Source organism: Mastomys coucha, unplaced genomic scaffold (assembly GCF_008632895.1).
Source record: "Mastomys coucha isolate ucsf_1 unplaced genomic scaffold, UCSF_Mcou_1 pScaffold6, whole genome shotgun sequence".
In the NCBI taxonomy this organism is placed as follows: Eukaryota; Metazoa; Chordata; class Mammalia; order Rodentia; family Muridae; genus Mastomys; species Mastomys coucha.
In genome coordinates, this window is record NW_022196912.1 from 14922107 (window position 1) to 14927741 (window position 5635).

The 5635-nt window shown below is 41.8% G+C and overlaps 1 pseudogene; it reads right to left on the reverse strand.

Annotated features, from left to right (window-relative positions):
- Positions 1-4351: 4351 nt before the first annotated feature.
- Positions 4352-4530, reverse strand: LOC116081203 (annotated as a pseudogene).
- Positions 4531-5635: the final 1105 nt, after the last annotated feature.

A 5635-nucleotide genomic window follows, 5' to 3' on the forward strand; every position in this document is an offset into this window, starting at 1 on the left:
TCCAGCTATGCTGGTCCTCATCACACCCTTACCATCCAGCTATGCTGGTCCTCATCACACCCTTACCACCCAGCTATTCCTACACTTCCTGCCACGACGGATTCATTGGTATGGTTTCTCTTCATCTGAGTTCTCCACTCAGCCACGATTATTTTAAGACTAACCCATGCTTCTCTACATAAAAACACATTGCATTTATTTTATTTTATTTTTTGCTAACTGTACAACACGAATGGATTTGCCACAGTTTATCTTTCCATTCACTTGTTGATAATCACTTGATAGGTTTTCCATGTTACTACACTTCATAAGGAAGTTTGTTTTAAAAAAAATGGGTTGCATCTTTTAAAGAGATTTTAAATTTTATTTTTATATATATGTATATATATATATATATATATATATATATACACACACACACACACACACACACACACACACACATATATATATATGCCTGTCTGCATGAGTGTTACGTGTAGAACATGCATGAAGGTGCTGCAGGAGGCTAGAAAAGGGTTCTGGGTCCCTTAGAACTAGACTTACAGGAGGTTGTAAGTCACACAATATGGGTCCTGGGACCTGAAAGTGGGTACTCTGCTAGAGCAGTTTCCTTCTTTCCCAAGCAAGGAAGTTTTTATAACAGATAGTTTGTCTCCTTTAGCCCATAGACCAGTAGTTCTCCTAGACCTACCTAATGCTATGACCCTTTAATACAGTTTTACATTTTGTGGTGACCTCCAACCATAACATTTTTGTTGTTACTTCAAAACCATAATTTCGCTACTGTTATGATCATAATGTCAATATTTGTGTTTTCCAATCGCCTTAGGAAACCTCTGTGAAAGACTCTATCAATCACCAAAGGGGTCTCAAAAACTGCCATAGAATATGATCCAGAAAATCTGCTGTTTGGGAATGGCCAGAAGTCAAGTTTGATGTTCTCTTGTGTGTGCACAGCCCAATCCTATCTCAGAGTAAGTATAACTGAAGGGTTCCTTGGGCTGATTGAATGGCATCCCCAACCTGCTGAGCCCACTGCTTTGAGGTGAGGTAGTTTCCCAGTGAGCCTAGATACCAGGGCAACATCTTGCCTTGGTAAATCGATGTTTCAGAACTCAGTGGGCACCAGATGGTGGTGGTAGTGCATGTCTTTAGTCTCAGCACTCAGGAGGCAGAGGCAGGTGGATCTCGATGAGTTCTAGGCCAGCCTGGTTTACAGAGTGAGTTACAGAACACCCAGGGATACACAGAAACCCTGCCTCAAAGAACCAAAAACAACTCATTTGGCTTATTTCCAGTGTGACATTTGGTGGAAATGATTCTCAGTAGAGCTGCCCAAGACACTTCTCATTAAAGCTTTTTCTGATCTTCTCCAGACCCCAGCACAGGGCATCAGGCTACTCTGGAGAGGGAGGAGTGGGAGAGTTGGCCACCACACAGGAAAGAATAATGGAGAGAATGCCAGGGAAAGAAGGTGAGCCACAGGAGGCAATCTCTGCTTTACAGTCACTGTCCCAGAACAAGATGGAGTAAGACTTTCCTGAGCAGCTCTTATAGCTGCTGGTGGAACAGAATACTTATAACAAAAGTTCCCAAGGAGCAATGAATCTCTGATATGCTCAGTTTAGAGACCTCTGTACTTATTGTGTAGTCTGACCCATGATTAGAGGCTTTCAATTTATTATGTAGAGACTCTTAGAGTGAGCTAGCTCTGTATTAGTCTTGTATAGACATTAATGCTGACACTTAAACACCCACTCTTTGTCTTCAGTTATAGAACTATACCTTCCCCATGTTGTATCTCAGTGCTAGACCTAATGGATCTTGAACACAAGGTTATATGTCAGCAAACTAGGATTCACTCACATCTAGAAGAGGCTTGAAAGTCTGTCCTTTTACCACCAAATAGCAGGCTCAGAAGGAAATGTCCATGTAAATGACACTTTGGTAGCCTACATTCAGCCAAGCAGGAGAGAGAGTTCTGCTACATATGTAACTAAAAAAAAACACCCACTCCTAATGTGTCTGAACACCTTTGATGGGTTTGAGTCGCTGCGGACGCATCTGCAGACACCAGGCTCAAACAGCTCCACGTGTAAGAGGTTTAATTGGAAGGGGGTAGGGGGGGTAGCGGCGCAGGAAGAGAGAGGGGAGAGAGAGGAAAAGAGAGAAAGATGGAGGAAAGTACATATATATATATATGTTGTGACGTAGCAGTCCAGGTAAAGGTGGGAGCTGAACCCAATGGATTCTGGGAATATGGTGGCCATTGCCCTGGCGACAGGTCTGTGGACCCGCCCATATCTGCCGCAGGTTCTGGATGCTAACAACCTTGTTAGGAACAAGTGTTGGAAGTGCATGTATGAGAAAGAGCATGAAGAAAAATGGGTCTTGCCAGATCTGAGCAATTTATGTGATTCCTCTTATAGTCTTTAGAATGCAGACTTGGTCCTTTCTAAAGACATCAGTTGCCCACTCCATGAGCTGTAAATAGTCAGACCTTGCACATATGTATATGCACGTGCACATGCAGAATGCAGAAAACTACGAGCTCATGAATAAGGCCTCAACAGCAAATAATCTCAGGCAATCTTTCCAGCTTCAGTTTTCTCATATATAAAATATGAACACTAATTGACTCCTTTTTCAAGTCTGCTGTGAAGAGTGGTTGTGGCTCTAGGTGTGAGGAGGCTGGGGAGGCATCTGAGATAGCAGAATCTCTGCTCTCACCCCAACTGAGATGTTCTCCAGCTTCAAACAGAAAAGCTGCTCTCAAGGGGGCAAGAAGGCTGGAAACAAAACCATAGTGGGAGCCTGGCGCTCTCCCACAGGAAGGGAGCCACTTAGCAGCATCTTTGCCTAGGCGGCTCCAGTGACAGGCAGATAAAGCTTTGTTTACTCGTCTCTATGGAGATGGATATGAAGGGAAAGCAAGAGTGCCTGGAAATTTTTTTTCATAAGAGTATTTATACAATACCCAAAATGAGGTCTGGTTTTGCCCTTGTGACTAGAAATCACTACAACATAAAAGATAGGAAGGTACACTGTGTATAAAGTAAACATCTCTTTACTTTTTCTGAAAGGACATCTGCTCAAGTGTAGGCTTAATGCCCTGAGATATTTATGTTAAACACCCATACTCCCTGTACCATGCAGATGCACACAATACCACATAAGCGCACTACAAAACTGTTGAGATATTCTCTAGAGACAGGCTCAAATCTGAGACCTTAGGACATAGATGCCTCCTGTTCTTATTATATTTTGAATATTCTTTCCTTATACTCTCTGTATGTGTACAAGGATATGCCACTATATCTGCATTGTTTGAATGACTTAGTGAGCCACTCAGGTCTCAGCAAAAGATAAATAAAGACTGTTGAACTTGGCAGGCTCAGATTCCATTCACGTTCACCTTTTCTTCAGTTGGAGGGCATCTTTATTGTCCATGATGATTGCTTTCTGTGTTCTCTTCCAGCTTGGCTCTCAATAAACTTCATCTGATGGCCCATCTGGAAACAAGTCCAATCACCAATATGTGGGCAAATGCATGTAGGTGAATATTGCATTTCTGTTTAGTAATGTACGGACCACTTCTCACCTTAGTCTCTAGCTTCACAGCCAATAGAATACAGGACTCTTATTGATTTTGTTTTTTTGTGACCAAAGTTGGATTTTTCTTAATGAAAATGAAACATATTCAGGTCAATTGCAGGAAGCATGGAACAAGTGAAGAAATGAGTCATATTCCAGGTGCACCCAAGTCAGCGCTCGACATGTACTGACTCTTGATTTGAGTGCTGGCCAAGTCGTGTATTTGAGCTGAAACTGCCTGAAACAAAACATATTTTTGGAACTTTTTTCTATGAAACATAATTTCTATTATTTACTCTTACTCACAAATTCTAGTGAAAGGAGTAAGTACCTACGTAGGTTGGGTAGAACTCAGCCCACATAGAAAGCAAGTCCTGAGGCTAACAAACTTGAAGTGAGCAGGATGCTACACTCCTTTGTATTTCTTACTGTTGGGCATAGATGTTCGAGGAGAAGAGTCAATGTTCTTATTCTGTATTCAAGCTGCATATGGAATTATGATCCTATGAACCAGTAAGGCTTTTTTAATTTTTTAAGTCAATGAAAGTTAGCAACTTGGGGAAAGATAGAGGCAGTGAGTGTTCTGGTTAGGGTTTTACTGCTGGGACAAATACACTAGCAACCTGGGGGAATATTTCATCATGCAGGTTACATTTTTTTCTGGTGGGAAAACATGGAACTCAAGTCAAGAACTGTGCTTACTGGCTTGCTCGTGGCCTCATGTTAAGCTGCTTTTCTTATGCAGCTCTGGCCTTCTACCCAGGGATAATACTTCCTATATGGGCCGGGCTTACTGTCATCAATTAGCAATGAAGAAAATACCTCTAGACACACCCTCAGGCTAAACCCCATCTTTGTGGTTTCCAATTTTTTACACTTTGCAAGAATATTGTTTGTAACAAATATAGAAATGATCCCTGGAATCTGTTTTTTCTTACCTACTAGGAGATATCAAACCATTTCTACTCCAAGGATAGTCAGCCTGGCATCTGCTCCCCTCTTCATTTCCAGAGACTAAATCCCACAGAACTTTCTACCTTGGACTTCTGCATTTTGGAAGGAGTGCAGCCTGCAGAAGCCAGGCCTTTGAGAATGCTCTTTTTAATTATTTTCTCAGTGATAGAAAGACACTGCTGGCTGCTTGTTTGTTGTTTTTAAATGACATTTCTGTGAAGCGAGTCAAGGTAGAATTTCCTCTCTGTGTTTTCTTTGCTTCCTTGCTTCCCACTTCCCTTTGCTCAAGTTGCCAAAACTAACGTTTCTCTACAGCTTTGGTATGCTTTCTCCACTGGCAGGACTTTTGATCTACAGAGATTTGAAGTTTGGAACGAGCATTGGTGGCCACACGTTTGTCTCAATGTCCTCAATGGCTTGTGTTTTAAAGCATAGCACCTCTTCATAAACGTAGCTCTTCTCATGTAAGGTCTAATAAACAAATCAAACGGTGTTGGGAAACATCTGGTGACTATGGGATCTGTAGCTCACCTGAAGTAAGTTTTTGAGAAGCCAGGCTTAAGTCTCAGGACTCTGCATGAGATTTAGCAATCTAGCAGGACTCTGATCCAAGGCAAGAACAACTCTTCCATCCTTAATTCTAGCTGATACTGGTCTAGCTACTCTTACAGTTATTATAATTTTTTTCTTTTCTTTAATATGTTACCTATTCTTCTTCAGAAGAAACCAAGGTCTGATTTCCTGGTTATTGTACAACATCTTAAGCCTGGAACCAGCAAGACCAGTGTTTGTGGGTAATAGCTGTATGGACAACAGTTTTAGTCCGTGCAACCAGCAGGGCTCATCCTTGCAGTGGCTCTGAGAGTTTAGGCTACTGAGAATGAGGGGAGCAAGTGTGTGGAGAAGCTAAGGTCATCCATGGCTTCATGTGCCTCCTGTAAATGCAGCATTGGAAAGAAATCACTCCTCTTGAACATCTTTATCAAGTGGCTTGAAAATCTCATTAAGAAATGCAACTTTAGTTCCTTGTGGTTTGTGGGTTGTTCTTCCTGTATTCCAAACTTCTGGGCTAATAACCACTTAT